The sequence below is a fragment of the Podarcis cretensis genome (genome assembly GCF_951804945.1).
Source record: "Podarcis cretensis genome assembly, chromosome: 3".
Classification (NCBI taxonomy): Eukaryota; Metazoa; Chordata; class Lepidosauria; order Squamata; family Lacertidae; genus Podarcis; species Podarcis cretensis.
The window spans coordinates 112,654,933-112,674,703 of NC_137172.1; the positions used below are offsets into that span (position 1 = coordinate 112,654,933).

General features: G+C 42.7%; 1 protein-coding gene across 15 annotated transcripts in view; it reads right to left on the reverse strand.

Moving 5' to 3' along the window:
* The window catches only part of PLCB4 (phospholipase C beta 4), a 235,423-nt gene that overhangs the window by 96,583 nt on the left and 119,069 nt on the right, over positions 1 to 19,771 (reverse strand). Inside the window, exon 1 of one of the 15 annotated variants that reach the window (XM_079969708.1) lies at positions 17,790 to 17,909. The exons of 13 other annotated variants lie outside the window; for them this stretch is intronic. The gene's annotated coding sequence lies outside the window, so the exon portion shown is untranslated. Of the gene's footprint in view, positions 1 to 14,736; positions 14,816 to 17,789; positions 17,910 to 19,771 lie in introns of those variants that run through there. One more of the 15 variants, XM_079969706.1, reaches the window with a different exon arrangement.

A 19,771-nucleotide genomic window follows, 5' to 3' on the forward strand; every position in this document is an offset into this window, starting at 1 on the left:
ATGAATGGACTAATAAGAGGTTCAAAATTTCACAACAGCCTCTCACAATCTGTTTTGAGCAAATTGTATTAGAAAGACTGAAACACACACACACACAGCTCTCCACAGAATTTAAACACACCCTTTTCTGGTTTAAGAGAAGGTTGGGAAGACAACGAGATTGGAATTTTAACTTGAAGAAGACCCACCCACCCATACATACATATGGAATGATGGGATTTAATAAAGACATGGCTTATCAGCTTAAGCAAACTCGTCAGCTTCACAAAGTTATGATTTAGATTAGAAGTTAGCAAAGGAGTTTTTGTGTTCCTTGGAGACAAGGCAGCCAGTGCAGACACATGACTCTGCCTACTAATAAAAAATATCTCAGACCTTTAGAGAAGGGTAAAGGAAATGATTAAAAATGTGAGAGCACCATCTCTAAGCTTTAATGTCAAGCAATTAGTATTGAAAGCAGATACATGAACAAACATGTACAATTAAAAGAGAGACAGATTATTATTGAACCCTCCTTTTTTTCCTCTCGCCACCCCCAATCTACCTCTTCCTCAAAATTCCTTGGGGATGATCTGATCTCTGCCTGAGGCATTAACTAGATCCAGTTCTTCAGTTATTACTTTTTTAAAAAAAATCCCAGAATCATATTTCTTCAATTTCTTTTAAGAGTATATTGGTAGCAATTCCTAGCATGATTAAGTATTAAACAAAGTCAAACTTTATTAAAATCACACCTGATTTAATACCAGCTTGTTCTAGCAGTGCAGCAGTTTATTGCACTTTCTAAAGAAACTAATATGCATATGCACTTCTATTGCATACTTTTACGACAACTGGCCAAAATATGAGAGGATTATAAATGTTCAAATGCATGTCTGGGTTATTTGTGGGACCTGCCTGGTGTTTTTACATTAGTAGAATGTGTGCTTTTATTTAAAATGCATCTCTGGGTTATTTGTGGGGCATAGGAATTCGTTCATTTATTTATTTTTCAAAATATAGTCTGGCCCACCACATGGTCTGAGGGACGGTGGACCGGCCCATGGCTGAAAAAGGTTGCTGACCCCTGGCTTAGATAATTGGACCAATGTTCCAGCTAGCATTAGGCATCTCTATGCATTCATAAACCTGTGTCTAGCTATATCAATATTTCAATATTTCTGGTCCCCAGCCGTCCAATCCATCCGGGGTGTTTGCTCTTGGACAACCTGAGCCCAGCCAGAAAATGATTTCTGTGTGTGAAATTTGTTGGATGTGGGTCACTTGCAAGTGTGTGTGTGTGCTTGCTGCTGGAGGGGAATAGCAAAACACGAGTTATTTTCTACGTGCTATGGCCCTTTCCTAGACATTGCATGAACATCTTTTTATTTTCCTCCAGAATATTAGCTTAGGGACAGCTGGCCACAGTGAAATGATGAAATGAACTATTTATCTGCAGGTGAACAGAAAGCTTGCAAAAGAAAAGTAAGGAGAGAAATACTTGAATTTCCAGAGAGAGAGAGAGAGAGAGAGAGAGAGAGAGGAAGGAAGGAAGGAAGGAAGGAAGGAAGGAAGGAAGGAAGGAAGCCAGTGTAGAGGAGTCTGGTTGGCTGCAGCCCACAACCATCAGTCCTTACAGAATAAGGAGAATGTCCCTCTCACTGATTTCTTCCTTAACTCTAGGCAAATGCTGACTCTTCTTCAGTTTGATAAACACACTCCCTCAAAGTGGGTAGCATTTTAAAATGTAAAGGGAAGGGAGTACAATTTCATCTTCATCTCCTCCCTTAGCACCCATTTCATTTTCAAACTATGCCCTCATCTCCCTGCACCTGCAAGCTTGTATTAGAACTGGAGCGCACATAACATTTCCAACAGGGATGCCACTGGAAATGATGAGGACCATCAAACACAAGCACCAGTGCCTCCCTGATCTATAACATTTTAAAGTCCATATGGTACTCTGATATGCAGCGTACCATGGTACTCTGATATTTCACCTCAGATATGCAGATGACACAACCTTGATGGCAGAAAGGGGGGGGGATTAAAGAAACTTTTAATGAGGGTGAAAGAGGAGAGCGCAAAATATGGTCTGAAGCTCAACATAAAAAAAACTAAGATCATGGCCACTGGTCCCATCACCTCCTGGCAAATAGAAGGGGAAGAAATGGAGGCAGTGAGAGATTTTACTTTCTTGGGCTCCATGATCACTGTAGATGGTGACAGCAGCCACGAAATTAAAAGACGCCTGCTCCTTGGGAGAAAGGCGGTGGCAAACCTAGACAGCATCTTAAAAAGCAGAGAGATCACCTTACCAACAAAGGTTCGTATAGTTAAAGCTATGGTTTTCCCAGTAGTTATGTATGGAAGTGAGGGCTGGACCATAAAGAAGGCTAATCACCAAAGAATTGATGCTTTTCAATTATGGTGCTGGAGGAGACTCTTGAGCATCCCATGGACTGCAAGAAGATCAAACCTATCCATTCTTAAGGAAATCAGCCCTGAGTGCTCACTGGAAGGACAGATCCTGAAGCTGAGGCTCCAATACTTTGGCCACCTCATGAGAAGAGAAGACTCCCTGGAAAAGACCCTGATGCTGGGAAAGATTGAGGGTACAAAGAGAAGGGGACGACAGAGGACGAGATGGTTGGACAGTGTTCTTGAAGCTACCAGCATGAGTTTGACTAAACTGTGGGAGGCAGTGGAAGGCAGGAGTGCCTGGCATGCTCTGGTCCATGGAGTCATGAAGAGTCGGACACGACTAAATGACTAAACAACAACAATGGTACTCTGGGCATCAGCCTGGTGGTCAGCCAGTGCACTTTGCTGTGGCAGCAAAGGTCACTGTTAAAATCTACCCGTTGCAGGTAATTAAAGGGGGGGGGGAGAGACACATTTAAAAAAATGATAAAACGGGGACAAAGAATGCTATGGGTGGGAGTGGGGGAAACTAACATGCAATAATCCTAACCCAGATAAAGAAAGCAAGGGAAGTGGTTCACCAATAGCCGAACTACAAGTGATGCTAAATGTGGCTCTGTCAATCATGCCAGGAGTTTCTGTTTACAGTGGTACCTTGGATTACAGACGCTTCAGGTTCTGTAACTCCGCTAACCCAGAAATTGTACCTTTGCTTCAGGATGAGAACAGAAATCATGCGGCAGTGGTGCGGTGGCAGCAGGAGGCCCCATTAGCTAAAGTGGAGCATCAGGTTAAGAACAGTTTCAGGTTAAGAACAGACCTCCAGAACAAATTAAGTTCTTAACCCGAGGTACCACTGTATTTCGTTTAAGCATGGAGGGCATTGTTTACTGGGCCCAACGTTTCTCCAACCATGATCTCCAGGAAGACCCTCCACAGACACACACACACACACAGAGAGAGAGAGAGAGAGAGAGAGAGAGAGAGAGAGATTGCAATAAGTGATAGGGAAAGGTAAAGGGACCCCTGACCATTAGGTCCAGTCGTGGTCGACTCTGGGGTTGCGGCGCTCATATCGCTTTATTGGCCGGGTCATGTGGCTAGCATGACTAAGCCGCTTCTGGTGAACCAGAGCAGCGCACGGAAACACTGTTTACCTTCCCGCCAGAGCAGCACCTATTTATCTACTTGCACTTTGACGTGCTTTTGAACTGCTAGGTTGGCAGGAGCAGGGACCGAGCAATGGGAGCTCACCCCGTCGTTGGGATTTGAACCGCCAACCTTCTGATCGGCAAGTCCTAGGCTCTGTGGTTTAACCCACAGCGCCACCCGTGCCCCTAAGTGATAGGGAAAAGGCTACTAATTTTCCCAATGGGAGCACCCCACATCCTTAACTGTAGAGAGTAGGGGGAGATTGTTGCTAAGCTTGCAAATTTCTCAGAAGGCTGTTGTGAGCATACAAGGATGGAGAAGCCCTGCAGGCCCACCTGAGTCACTTAAAAGAAGTAAAAACAAAACGACAACCCCCCACAGAATTGTGTTCATTGTCCCCTGTGGAACTGTGCAACTACAACAGACATAACAAATTTCCAAGAAAAAATCATTTAGGACTAGTCTTCAAAATACACAAAACCAATCTGTGTTTTCTGCCTCTCTCTCACTTGGAACTGTCCAACAGAGCAGCCATGCCTAAATTTATTTGTCAGAAAGTCTGCACCTTGTTTGTGGGGAAAGTGTTTGCCCTTGGCTACCGTTCTACTTCCTCTCTCCTTTTGCTCAAGAAATAGCAAGCGAGGCAATGCTGTTCAATATCACACTTTTTCCACAGTGAAAATGCACTCCTGACATCTTTATAAATGTGTTGAGATCCCACAGCAGACTGAAGTGTGAGGAATACAAATTGTATGCCGTGCAGTCCTTGGTTGCCGTGCAACCGGGAACATACCCCGGTGCAGTGGGAAACAAAACAAAATAAAATAAAATAAAAGCGCCAATGTGAACGTTACGTAAAGAATTTAAAAGAAAAATCTCATATACTCAAAAGTTAGTGCACACACCCCTATTTCAAAAAAGTGAAATCTTAAGCTCAGAGAAATAACAGGATGTTCCTCCGTAATGGCATAAAATACAGAAGGATGTGGAACAAGTTTTCTCTGCAGGAAGGTAGGAGCATCTTAACCAAACACAGAGCATCATAATCTCCAACCATTTTAAGAAGAATTTTAATTCTCCAGCAGCTGCTTATTTTGCTTACGGAGAAGCTCAAATGCAATTATAATTGTGATAGCCTTAGATAGGAAAAGGTTCACTCCAAGCTAAAAATAGCTAACCCCACCAAGTTCACCCGTCACTCAAATTCAGCCTGATGCATGACGCCTCTAAGGGCACACACAGCCCACAACAGAACTGCCTCTATAAAGATCATGTGCAAAGATATGATAATTTAAATAGGAGGCATGATAATCCTATATTAAGCAAACAATCCTATATCACCACTACCTTGACCTGGTAAGTTTTGTTGCCTAGGAAGGAAGGCCTCTGCACAGCTCAGCCTCTCTCTTGCCCAGCTTCTGAAAAATGTGAAAGGAACTGGTCTATGTTTGGAAATATACCAAATCAAGCAATGAAGAGACAAACGAAAGGGTAGAAATCTGTTTCAATCGGATAACCCTTTAGCTTTTAGAAGTCCATCTAATAGATAGGATGGCAAATATGAAGAAACAGAAACTGATGGTGATAGGCATAGGCAAAGAGGCTGAATGAGTTTTGTTCCGCCTCCCCTTCTTTTTCTCAGCCTTTTTAATATCTGCTCGACACTGTGGAAGACTGGAGAAGACAAACTGATTTCCACAATAACTAATACTGTAATTTGTTTCACTATAATGTTAATGGTTTCTGTTTATTGTCTTTCACCTGCTCCACATTAACTGACCAAACCAAAGAGTTGCTAGGCTCCTTCTAGCTCAGCCATCTGTAACAAAAAACTTTATTAAATTAAATTATTGTCTGAATAAACCATAATATACCTGACATGATAATTCCATGGAAAACCAAGTCACACTTAATGAATTTTATGTTCAAAGTGACTTCCGATATGTAGAGTACTTAAAAACACACACCAATTATTGCATTTATTTCTTTTTACACTTTCCCCAAAATTTTCTTTTTTTCCCAAGGGCTTCAACATTTCCAGAAAATTTAACAACTCAGAATAGGACATCTGCTTGAGGGAGTATTTTCTCTACATTGCTTTCTTCCTCCCTCAGCAAACTTCTAATTCCTGAGTGGTAATCTGAATCAAGGGTGGGGAACCTCAGGATTATGGGTCAAATCCATGCCTCTCATTATTGCCCTTGGACTCTTCTGCCTACCACACCCCCTCCCCACCCAAACCCCTGTCTCCTCAGGCCGTACCCCTCTGGGGCCTTCATTCACACCCTCCTTGGATATTTGTGGCAGGCTGCAATGTGTTCTTGACCTCCAATACTACATCCTGCTTGTCTGGTTGGAAAACAAGAGAGGCATAAACAGCCTACTGTACAAAGGTACAAATTACAGAAGGGAATGCGGACTTTGAGCTGAAAAGGGTTCCCCAGCTGTGATCTGATGAGTTATTCTACTGTGCATACATTCGATAATTGTTAGAGGGAGGTTGTTGCTCCTACAAGCTAGCAAACAAATTGCTGCCAAAATCCAAAGGAGCAGAAAAGACTATTCATGTATGTGACCACAACTGCACGGATGTTATTGGCCCAGAGATGGAAAGAAGATAAAGTCCCGGCCAGAGTAGAATGGCAGATCAAATTGATGGATAATGCTGAAATGGCTAAAATGATCGGAAGAATCAGAAATCAGGAAGACCAAAATTTGAATAGGGAATGGGGGAAATTTATAACCTTATCTTAAAAACCACTGTAAACAGTTAAAATCGTTAGTTGGATTGGAATACCACTTGCAGCTTAATGGTGAATTTTGGACACAATGGAGATGTAAAAGATTTGGATTCTCATAAAAGATGCAGGAGGAAATGATTAACAATAGGATCCACAAAGGGCAGGAGGAGAGTCCAGGAGATTCCTTGGAATCTTGTTTTTATGTTGTATGTTCGATAGGTGGCTGTAAAATTTTAAATCTGAAAAATCAAATAAATAAGTTTATAAATAAACAAATTGTTATTCTTGCTCACACCTCAGTAAGAACTGATTCATACACACAAATCCTATGGCGTTTTGGCATCCCTGATTCATACCAAGTATTCAAAGGGATTTTACCAGCAGAATTACAGAATAGTCATTTTAGTGTTTGTACAACTGTAGGACTGCAAAAAGAAAAGAACCTACTATTATTACGTTAAAGAAGATGATGCACACGGAAGCAAGGAGACAGTCGTGAAGAAAACAGCAGACTCTGCCCCTACTATTTGTAATGTTTGGAAGTAAATTCTATGTAGCAGGGGAGAAGACAAAGCAGACCTAAACCCCAGCCAGGGAGGGGGAATTAAACATTCAACAGAATTACCACTGCATGACATATTTACATTGCTGCATATTCACTGACTGGAAGACCAGCTATAGACCCCAAGGTAAAAGCCTGTGATCCATAAACCAATTCTCACCCCATTTAAGCTCAATTCAAAACTGCTTTAGTCCCTTTTGCATAGGCTACTGAATTAATGCAAAGGAGAGGGCTTCAGTTAATTGGGCTGTCAGCCACCAGTCAGATTGTCAATACCTGGGCGGAATGATCAAATAGCTTGCCCCAGCGTACATCAGTTTTCTGTATTCCAGTTTGGCAATCTCCCTCACACCTACTTCAAAATAAAAGGCACAAAACACCTTGCTTTCAACATACGTACAGCATTTGTCAAGGTGCAGCTTGCTCCTAGCACGTGACATGATGAAGGATGTTAACCCCAAATTATAGGGCAGCCAATTGAAAAACCATAGAGGATGTGTGTTTTTTCTTGATGCCGTACAATTGAACTTGTTGAAATAATTATCTAGGAATGCTTTCCAAGTGAATAGTACTTATTGTATCTGGAAGTGAACACTGCATAGAGCCAGGAACACAAGGCCATATGTAGCTATTAAGCAAAGTGAAAACTGATCCTTTAGATTTGAGTTCATTGTCCTGCTGCATATGATGCTACAATTATTATTTCTACTAACACTTCGGAAAGGCAGAAATTGCACAGGTTCATGTGCGATGAGACCACGCAGAAAGTTTTAAATTAACCCCTATAAACAGAACATTTTTTTCATTCCTTGAATAAATGCCTTCTGCCTTGAATTTGCTCCCTATTAGGAGCCTGGTGTTCATATTTGAGCCTCTGACAAATGGGACTTCAATAAGCAGCACCCCCTGATGTCTTGTGATTGACAGACAAATGTCAAATTTGGCCAGGTGAGGAGATAACAATCTCGTCCTCCAGCCAGAACAGGTTTCCCACCCCTCTTATAAGAAAAGGTCCAGTTATTCAATATTACTTTACCAAAGTGTTTACCTTAATTCGATGCAATTACTTTTGTAGGTTCAAAATATTTCTTTTATGATTATCAGAGGCCTGAGATGATTGATAGCTCAGTCAGTAGAGCAAGTAGTGGCCAATTTGTTCACCTTATATTCTGCCATAAAATCCAGAAGCAAACAGGAGGACAGCCTTGTTGGCCGGAATCAATATTTTATGAAATCTGTATAGCAATAGGCCAGTTGCAAGCCATAGAAACTGGATGATGTTTTGACTCCCTCTTTACAGAGGCCCTAATGTAGTTTTGAGAGAAGAACAAGAGAGGATGAAGAGGAGAGAAGGCAGGAGGTTGGAGCTAAGCAGGTTCAGGTTTTGAAGTAGGAGTTTGTCCTGTCATGTAGAGACAGATGTGACAGAACGGGGAATATTTGAAGAAAAGGAGGAACAAACTTTTTATAATAACTGACTTTGGTGAGGTGGATTTCTCTTGATTTTTTTGTCATTATTCCTACTACTACTTAGCATTTGTGTTAACATACTTATTTGAATTATGGTGCTGGAGGAGACTCTTGAGAGTCCCATGGACTGCAAGAAGATCAAACCGATCCATTCTTAAGGAAATCAGCCCTGAGTGCTCACTGGAAGGACAGATCCTGAAGCTGAGGCTCCAATACTTTGGCCACCTCATGATAAGAGAAGACTCCCTGGAAAAGATCCTGATGTTGGGAAAGATTGAGGGCACAAGGAGAAGGGGACGACAAAGGACGAGATGGTTGGACAGTGTTCTCGAAGCTACTAACATGAGTTTGACCAAACTGGGAGGCAGTGGAAGACAGGAGTGCCTGGTGTGCTCTGGTCCATGGGGTCACGAAGAGTCGGACATGACTAAATGACTAAACAACAAAAATACTTATGTGGCAATAATAAAAGAGCAAAACTTGAAGAACTGCAAACCTTGTTTAGACCAGTTAAGCTTTGCTAAGAGCCATTCTTGCATTATTGTACCTTTCATGGGTATTGGGGAAATCTGAGATCCTTGATTTATTGGGGGATCCTCTCATGTCCCAGCATAAAGGTTTTTCATTCATTCAGGATAGGTCTAACCTCTGACACGATCACCACCCAATAGTGTGTTATTGTAAGTGAAACAACAGAGCACACCGATCCCTCTACCCATAAACATTAACTATCTTGGGGGGAAATCCAACACAAATGAAAGCACATCATGATCCTATTGAACCAAACGTAGAAGTTTGATTTTGTTTAGGAATAATTGGATCAAAAGACTAGAATGCAGTTAGTCAACAACACACACTGAATGCTTTATCAGAAAACCTAATGTTGGACACTTTATTTATCAGGAGATAGTACTGCTGCATTTCAGGTCTTACTCAAAGTTTCAAGAACTGAGTCCCTTCAGGGTTTCTAAGGAAAGAGTTGAATTTCAGGATGAGGAGCCAGAAGCAAAGGAGTAAGCTATTTTCTCAGACTTTAAACCACCACAACCCTTCCCCCCCTTTCCTCTTCTTCAGTATATTTCTCCATGCAAGAGAGTGACAGAAAGACAGCAGACATAATGGTGGCTATGGCTAAATGCAAGGAAGCAACACACACATTAAGAATTACCACTTGGTATGCAAGTCAGCCCATTTTCATGCAGAGTTCTAACTTAGCAGTGGTACATCCATTCAGAGCAACCTAAAGCTGGCATGTAAGTGAGTCAGCTTCTATAGCAACTGTGTTCATATCTGACAGGTCACAGGTGGGACATTTTCATGGGCTTTGCACATGGCCGTCAACCTGACTGTTTCAGCCCTGAGTGTTGCACACCAACAGAGTAGTAATAAACAGAAGTTGAAAATGTAGGAGAGAAAAGTGAAATTATCTTTCACTGGAGATAAATTAGAAGGGAAGGTTTGACACCACTTGTTAAATGATCAATAGATAGCCCACTTTTGTTAGTTTGTCATTAGCTGCAAACTAAGTACATGATGACCCGACACTCAAAGACACCCACAGTTGTTCAGTGAACTAATAAATGCTGGTTTATTCCAAACTCAGTAGCAGAGTGCATGCTTTGCATGCAGAATTCTCCTGTTCAGTTCCTGGTCTGGTTGGGAAAGGCCCCTGCCTAAAATCCTGAAGAGTCAGTTACAAAATAATGAGCTTAATGGTTCACTATCAAGAAACTTTTCTACATAAGCTAAGGTGACAGTTCTAAACAACATTGGCTTACATCATAATAGACAACCCATATGCTGAGGACCAGCTACAGACAAGTATACTGTTAAATGATGCTTTAAGAAGAAGACACTATTATAGATTGAGTGAGAGTGCACAGGGATAGTTTAGGTGTCTGTAACTTATTTGGGGGGGGGATGTTTATTGAAGTTTTCAGAATACAATAAAAGGAGCAAGCTAATCTACAGGAAAGAAAAAAACTAAAGGAAGACGGAATGGAAAAAGAATCTACAAGATCCTCCCTCATCACTGTATCTTAACTTTCATCTTCTATAGAAGAAAATGTGCCTTTCCACCTCTCACCTGGGCTCATGATCTCCCCTTACTGGCCTCTCACACAGGGTCCAAACTATGGTTGTCATTTTTCAAAAAGTGAAGACTGGACACAAAGGGGAGGGAAGGCAAAGTTGTTGAGTGGAACGAAGAAGAAGAAGAAAAGAAGAAGAAGAAGAAGAAGAAGAAGAAGAAGAAGAAGAAGAAGAAGAAGAAGAAGAAGAAGAGGAAGTTGTTTCTAACTTATTTTTTAAGAAAAGTTGCCCAAAAAATCAACAACAATCCCAACACTTCAAATATGGGCTGCCATACACACAAGTGTTGTCTTGGACATTTTTGCCACTTTTCAATAATTTCACATGGGAGCCATTTTCAGTAGATGAATCCCAGCTATGTCCAGGAGATTACAGACATATGGCAGCCCTAGTCCACATTGCCCGTCACTTTTATCTGTACAGTGGTACCTTGATTCTCAAATGGCTTAGTTGTTGAACAAATCGGCTCCCGAACTCCACAAACCCGGAAGTAAGTGTTCTGGTTTCCGAACGTTTTTTGGAAGCTGAACGTCTGGTGTGGCTTCGGTTTGAGTGCAGGAAGCTCCTGCAGCCAGTTGGAAGCTGTGCCTTGGTTTTCGAAAGGTTTCGGGAGTCGAACGGACTCCCAGAACAAATTAAGCCTGAGGACTAAGGTACCACTGTATATAGCTCTTACTTAATGAGAGAGAATAATAATATAATAATAACAAAACTACCAAGGAAGATAAAAGTAAAGAGAGACGAAAGAGAAAGAAATAGATAAAGGGACCTCCAGTAATCTGTCTGTCAGTTGTGTATACAATCTTTCTTCAAAATGGCCAAATGCTCATTGTAGGTTTTTCCATTATTCCTCCCTTTGCTGGATGTTGTTTTTCCAGTTCTCCACCAGTGCTCTCCAGTTTGTTTATTTTTTTCAATGCAGAAAGTCTAAAGAATATTACCCAGTTACTGCCTACATGGTTATAAAACCTTTCCTCTGTTATTTACGTCTGTTATTTATTTTCATATTAAGTGTTTTTTTAAATAAAAAAAAATCAAGTACAAACTTCTAATAGTCCTGTGCTATTTTTACTCTCTGTGTTTTAACAGATTTGTTTTTATATTCTTTTTCTAAAATTCTGTTACAATTTAATTACTTTTTAACTGTTGATATTTTATATGTTTTTTGCTGTGTCCTATGGCCTTTTAAAATGTGTTTTTTGTGGGGGTTGCTATTGGGTTTTTTTTTATTATGTATTTTATTTTGTGATTTTATATCTTGATTTTATTCTGTGAGACTCCCAGGTATAGGGCAATACATAAATTCAATAAATAACAACAACAACAACAATTCCCCCACCCTCCAAACACACACAAAGTGCTGCCATGTGCCACATGTCATTCCACAAGTGCCGCTCTTGAACTTATATGGCTGGATTCAACTAATGAGTCCCACTAGCTGAAGACCACACAAGGACTTCTCTTAGCAAAACAGGCCTTTTCCTGCTCTTCCCCTCCTGTGAGACTCCACACTGATTCAGGGTGGGATGTCAGGAGAAGCTCCAGAATAACATGCATGGGGGCAGAGAGGGGAAATGGTTCCATCATGGAAGCAGAAATACTTGCGTTGGTGAAACAACCAACTTAGTGCTACAATGAATTCCTCCTAGAGCCTCGACCACCATTCTCAGAAAACTAAAAAGGTAAAAGGTAAAGGACCCCTGGATGGTTAAATCCAGTCAAAGGTGACTGAGGTTGCAGCACTCGTCTCGCTTTCAGGCCAAGGGAGCTGGCATTTGTCCACAGACAGCTTTCCAGGTCATGTGGCCAGCATGACTAAACCGCTTCTGGCGCAACGGGACACTGTGGCGGAAGCCAGAGTGCACAGAAACACTGTTTACCTTCCTGCCGCAGTGGTACCTATTTATCTACTTGCAACGGTGTGATTTCGAACTACTAGGTTGGCAGGAGCTGGGACAGAGCAACAGGAGCTCATTCTGTTGCGGGGATTCGAACTGCTGACCTTCCAATCGGCAAGCCCAAGAGGCTCAGTGGGTTAGACCACAGCGCCATCTGTGTCCCTCATAACCATGTAGGGATCCCACTTTAGGGGAGTAAATTGAGTTTGACCTTCTGGTGACTTTCAGTGCCCACTCTCAGGCTGAAAGGCAAGATATGAATATTTCAAATAAACCAATGAACAAAACAAACATTGGTTCAGCTTTAATCATGGAGAACCTCTGAATAGATCATTATCTAAAGTGGGCTACAGTCCAATTCACAATTCTGAGTTGTGTTTAAACTGGGAAACTAACTTCCTTCTGACTAAGAGGAAGTGCAGCTTAAGAGGACAGCAAAATTAAATGATGCCAAGAGAAAGCAAAACACAGGATTACTGATGCTACTGTAAACTAGATGGAAACCCCCCCCCCCCCACGACTCAGCTCAGCTCCTTTTGGAACCTTGCCAAGGAGCAAACCGTCAAGGGGGAACTTCAGAGCAACAGATTCCCAAGGTGTAAACACCATGAGAATACAGCAACGAAATTAAGGACGCAAACCTAACACTTGATGTATGCTGAAGAGCTATGGAATCCAGTGGTACCTCGGGTTACAGATGCTTCAGGCTACAGATGCTTCAGGTTACAGACTCTGCTAACCCAGAAATAGTACCTCGGGTTAAGAACTTTGCTTCAGGGTGAGAACAGAAATCATGCTCCGGCAGCACGGCGGCAGCGGGAGGCCCCATTAGCTAAAGTGGTGCCTCAGGTTAAGAACAGTTTCAGGTTAAGAACGGCCCTCCAGAACGAATTAAGTACTTAACCCGAGGTACCACTGTACAGTAGAAATCGCACAACGGTGGGGGAACATGAGGCACGCCAGCACAATGGTTCAAAAACCTTGAAAGAATGCCACAGTGGTGCCATCATCAAAGCACAGAATTGTAGTCATTCTACAAGCCAGCACCCAAACTGAGGCAGAGCCATGGAAGCTACAAAGCAGCTATCACCACATCCCAGCCCTTCAGCCCCCAATCATGCACCCCACAGCAATGGAACTTTATGCTGACAATAAAACTGGCCCTCCCCACTGAGCTCATTAAATGGGGGGAAATGAACACCACCCTTCCCGGCACGACTCATGATTAACTGGCACCAGGACCTCTGCACTCAATCACAGCGCATTATTGGTAAACTACTCTGGGAGCCTTTCCTCAGCTGAAGAGCAGGGTAAAGGTGCTTTGAAATACAGCGGTACCTCAGGTTACATATGCTTCAGTTTACATATGCTTCAGGTTACAGACTCCGCTAACCCAGAAATAGTGCTTCAGGTTAAGAACTTTGCTTCAGGATGAGAACAGAAATCATGATTTGACAGCGCAGCGGCAACAGCAGGAGGCCCCATTAGCTAATGTGGTGCTTCAGGTTAACAACAGTTTCAGGTTAAGAACGGACCTCCAGAACAAATTAAGTACTTAACCCGAGGTACCACTGTAAACGCTCAGTTTTTGAACAAGAAGTATTCTTGTGTTTGTTGCACGCTTGAAATACTTTTATCTTTCTGCCACAGCGGTACCTATTTATCTACTTGCACTGGTGTGCTTTCGAACTGCTAGGTTGGCAGGAGCTGGGACCTGTTAGAGGGGGATTTTCCACTGGTGGCAGATGACAGAAGACTGTGACACCATGAGACCGGTGTAAAACCAAATTAAATAAGGACTTTATTTCAAAACAACAAATAGCAAAGCTTGTGGGTGTTTTTCCTGTAGGCAGGTTCAAACTGCAGCATTTCTCCTTTTGTAGCCATGGCCAGGTGCACCCAATCAGCCCACATAAGAGCTCACATAAACTGTTCTTAAAGGTACAAACATCTTTACTGTTTCTGTGCAGAATGTTTCTTTCCCAACAGGACCAAGCAATGGGAGCTCACCCCATTGCGGGGATTCGAACCACCGACCTTCCAATCAGCAAGCCCAAGAGGCTCAGTTGTTTACACCACAGCGCCACCTGCGTTTCTGTGAGCCCTGGATTACGTCATGGTGTCCCTTTGCGCCAGAAGCGGTTTAGTCATGCTGGCCACATGACTCGGGAAAACTGTCTGTGGACAAACTCCAGCTCCCTCGGCCTGAAAGCGAGATGAGTGTTGCAACCCCATAGTCGCCTTTGCCTGGACTTATCCGTCCAGGGGTCCTTTACCTTTACCTTTCTGTTGTTCTCATCTGCTGTGGCTTCCTTTCCTGCACATTTCTGCGCTGCCCTTTCCTGTGCTCAAAAATCAAGGATGGTGTAGCCCTTGCAAAGTACACGACAACTAAGCAAGCCAGCAGCGTTATACTCACAGATTAAAGGAGATTTTCTTTTCAGCTGAATCCTTGGGGACTGTATCTCCTGTCACAGAGGAAGGACTATGTTTCTTACAACTCAAAGTGTTGGTGCTGACCTTTAAAGCCCTAAACGGCCTCGGTCCAGTATACCTGAAGGAGCGTCTCCACCCCCATCGTTCTACCCGGACACTGAGGTCCAGCACCGAGGGCCTTCTGGCGGTTCCCTCACTGTGAGAAGCCAAGTTACAGGGAACCAGGCAGAGGGCCTTCTCGGTAGTGGCGCCCTCCCTGTGGAACGCCCTCCCACCAGATGTCAAAGAGAACAACAACTACCAGACTTTTAGAAGACATCTGAAGGCAGCCCTGTTTAGGGAAGCTTTTAATGTTTAATGTATCACAGTATTTTAATATTCTTTTGGAAGCCGCCCAAAGTGGCTGGGGAAACCCAGCCAGATGGGCGGGGTATAAATAAATTATTATTATTATTATTATTATTATTATTATTATTATTCCCTTAAACAAAAAGGGAAAACAGGAGAACTTTCTAATGCCGCAAGAAGAATGCCAACTTTATATTCACACACCCCTGGAGCTGTCCCTTCCCCCAGGGGCTCCTGGATTAGGCAGTGAAATGCCCCTCAGCAGATACTCCTGGGTTGTATTTTTCAGTCCTCTGAGTTGTAGATAAATAGCCCTCTCTCCATCAAAACATCTGCCACACAGGCTTCCTCTGGGCCTGGGGAATCTGCAACTCTCCTTTCCACTTTCTCTGATGAATTGTGAGGCTTCTCTTTTTCACTCTCCAGTCAAGGTGACTGCTTACTATAGGGAGACTCAAGCGGTTGCTTAGGCAACTTGGTGGGAGAAAGGATAGGATCTTCGGGAGAAACTCATTGGCTGTATGAAAAGGGCAGCAAACCTCCACTCAACCATTGCATATTTTGCCCTGGTTATAGAAGTTACAGATAGGGCACTTCAACGGCTCACACCCTGCCAACTACTTCGTAGATTTGGTTGCAACTCTGAGTATAGGACACCGTTTAAACAAACCCCTTACAAGCCTTAGTTCAAAAATAGACATAAAGTCACCAATACACCTTGTCATTTCTTAGGCATGAAAACTTAGCATGATGCTGTGCAAGGGAATCTTTAAAGCAGGGTGGATGAAAATCAATGATTTTTTTGATTTAAAAAATAATTAAAAATCCGATTTTTTTTATTTAAATTGGATTTTTTTTTATTTAAATTGGATTTTTTTATTTAAATTGGATTTTTTTTATTTAAATTGGATTTTTTAAATTAAATGCTTTTGGAGGAAAAATCTTTCTAAAGATAGTTTTCTATTTAAGTTACATTATAGTACAAAGGCTATTCATCAGGTAATAAGGATTTGTTTTAAGTTTTTCATGTCTGCTAAAACTCAGTCTAAGTTTTTTTAAAAACACGTTTAACCACATCAGTTAACAAACATGGATACATATGCTGTAATGTTATTGCTTTAGTTAAATAAATTGTTTAAATTGTTGTTAAGGAAATGACTATTTTTCTCCTTCCAATAAAGTAGAGCAGAAAAGTTATTAACTTATTAAACCTCACAATAAGTTCATAATTATCTGTCTGTGTATTTCTAATAGTATAACCAAATCAGTAATTTTTGATATAACTGTAAAAGCTACTCTGAAAATTTATTATTCCAAAAATGAAACCTTCATCTGGTTGCAAATATTAAGATTATACCAGCAAGAATGAATTTTCTGCTAAAAAAAGAGATATTTAAATCGTCTTACTGACTAGTGATTTACCGTATTTTTTGCACCATAACACTCACTTTTTTCCTCCTAGAAAGTAAGGGGAAATGTCTGTGCGTGTTATGGAGGGAATGCCTACGGGTGGCATGCCTACGGATTTTCCTCCTCTAAAAACTACGTGCGTGTTATGGTCGGGTGCGTGTTATAGAGCGAAAAATACGGTAAATCGTGATTTAAATCGATTTGATTTAAATCAAATCCACCTTGCTTTAAAGCAAAACAGCTAATTAAAGCAAAACAGCATCTGCTTATGAAACATCCATTTGAAATATATTGGGTCTAGTTATGCTAATTGATTTTCTAACTTTTACTATAGCCATCATATATATTTAAAGCAAATGAAATTCACCAAGTGTGGATCCTTACGGAGCCAAATGGCACAAATCACACACTAGGGAGAATCCTTGAGGTTGCAAAAGTACAGGCAAACTTTAGGGGCTAAAACCATAAGAGGTAAAGGTAAAGGGACCCCTGACCATTAGGTCCACTCGTGGCCGACTCTGGGGTTGCGGCGCTCATCTCGCTTTACTGGCCAAGGGAGCCGGCATACAGCTTCCGGGTCATGTGGCCAGCATGACTAAGCCACTTCTGGAGAACCAGAGCAGTGCACGGAAACGCCGTTTACCTTCCCACCAGAGCGGTACCTATTTATCTACTTGCACTTTGACGTGCTTTCAAACTGCTAGATTGGCAGGAGCAGGGACCGAGAAACGGGAGCTCACCCCATCACGGTGATTCAAACCACCAACCTTCTGATTGGCTAGTCCTAGGCTCTATGGTTTAACCCACAGCGCCACCCGTGTCCCTAAAACCATAAGAAGGGGACCCCAAAAGAGCCCAGTGAAGTCCAGGAATGATGGCTGACCCCTGGAGACAATGACCACAGAACAGAAAACCAGAAGGGGGGGTGGATGGAGTGGTTGGAAACCTGTATGGGAGAAATTCCTATTTGTTGTTTCAGCAACTGAGTTCCATTTAATTAAAAAACGCCCAAGGTTGTATCCAACATTAGTCACACTTAACAAAGACCCACTGAAATTAATGGTCATGACATATTTGGGTCCATAATGTCACCGGGTCGACTTTGAGCAAATCTTAGTGGGCTACAATCCCAAATCTTCAATCTGTCACTTATGATCACTCTCTGTCGAAAGCTGGGGTGTAACCTTCGACGCCTCCCTCTCTATGGAGGCGCAGGTTGCAGCTACGGCAAAGGCGGCATTTTTCCATCTCCGCCGTATTAAGCAGTTGGTCCCTTACCTTTCTCGCCCCGATCTGGCTACAGTGATCCAAGCGATGGTCACCTCCAGGCTTGATTACTGTAATTTGCTCTATGCGGAGCTCCCCTTGAAGCTGACTCAGAAACTCCAGCAGGTGCAGAATTCCGTGGCGAGACTCCTTACGGGGTCCTTGCCATGGGATCACATTCATCCAGTGCTTTACCAGCTGCACTGGCTCCCAGTGGAGTACACGGTCAGTACCTACAGGACCGCCTCTCATGGTATGCCCCGTGTAGGACCTTAAGGTCCATAAATAACAACACTTTGGAAGTCCTGAGCCCCAAGGAGGTTACGATTGACCTCAACCAGGGCCAGGGCCTTTTTAGCTCTGGCCCCGGCCTGGTGGAATGCACTACTGCAGGAGATCAGGGCCCTGCAGCATTTGACATCTTTCCACAGGGCCCGCAAGACAGAGGCGTTCCATCTGGCCTTTGGGCTGGACTCAGTCGAAACCCCCCTCTCATTTATTTATTTTTGATGGAACCCCTTATATGGGATTTGTATATCAATTTTCCCTCGGCTCCTTTGGTGGCCCATGTAGGACCAGAATGGATAGTTGGCCCCAGTGAATATTTGACGTTTTCTCCCCTTATGGCTTTGATTTATAGGCTACCACTAAAACAAGGCTGCATTTTAAGCTGCATTTTAAACTGTATTCTAACATATTTTAATCAACTTTTCAAAAATGTTTTTACTGTATTTCTATTCAGTGTTAGCCGCCCTGAGTCTTGGCCGGGGAGGGCGGGGTATAAATAAAATATTATTATAATTATTATTATGACCAATATTAACTGGCACTTTCAAACTGACAATCCCAGTTTCCTTTCAGAAGGCCTTTCCCTCTCAGGAGTGCAGCAGGTTTATTTATTCTGACAATCAAAGGAATGATTCTAAATCATTTCACAACCATTATTATAGCAGCTTACTGTATACACAACTATATAATCATGCTGACATCTAACCACAGTTTGTGTTGTCGCAATATCAGCCTCCTTCACTGTTGCCTGGCATCCTCTTCGCAATACTCCTCTCTCCCACTGAAACAACATGTGTTCAGTCTCTGCTACTAGAGAAGACAGCCTCTCCCATGTATGGTTCAGCCACACTGTCATCCGAAGCATGCCCCTTAACTCCAGATTCACTTTACAGAAGGCTGTGCAAAGCAGAGGGCTTTTGCAAGCGCAACAGAGGAAGCCCATCATGGCTTACGCTAGCTACCTCCACTGATAGGATTTTAAACTTAACTCATTCTCTGGGAGGAGCAAGAACTCTGCATAGATGTAGATGACTTAATTTGCACACAGAAATGTAGGTAAAGGACCCCTGGATGGTTAAGTCCAGTCAAAGGCAACTATGGGATTGTCGCGCTCATCTCGTTTTTAGGCTGAGGGAGCCAGCATTTGTCCACAGACAACTTTCTGGGTCATGTGGCCAGCATGACTAAACCGCTTCTGGCACAACAGGACACCGTGAGGGATACCAGAGTGCATGGAAAAGCCATTTACGGTACCTATTTACCTACTTGCACTGGTGTGCTTTCGAACCGCTAGGTTGGCAGTTGCTGGGGCAGAGCAATGGGAGCTCACTCCATCACACGGAATTGAACAGCCAACCTCATGATCAGCAAGCACGAGAGGCTCGGGGATTTAGACCACACCACCACCGGCGTCCACTTAAGCAGAGAGGCCCTGTAACAGATGGATTGCCTACTTGCCATCTCTTTGTCTTGCCTGCTGCTTCTCTGTCTGCATGCTGCTGCCCATTTCTGTGAGATGACCACTTCTGCTGGCCACCTTGCTAAGAAAAGAACATACAGGGCCCACCATCTGCTCCCAACTAAGCCCACTTCACTGAGAAAGAGATTGTGCTGACATGTATCTGCTTTTGGCAGCTTCCGCAAGAGAAATAAATATTTTGCCCACATGCTACTGGCTGCCTGAGTGGAAGAGGAACGAAGGCAAA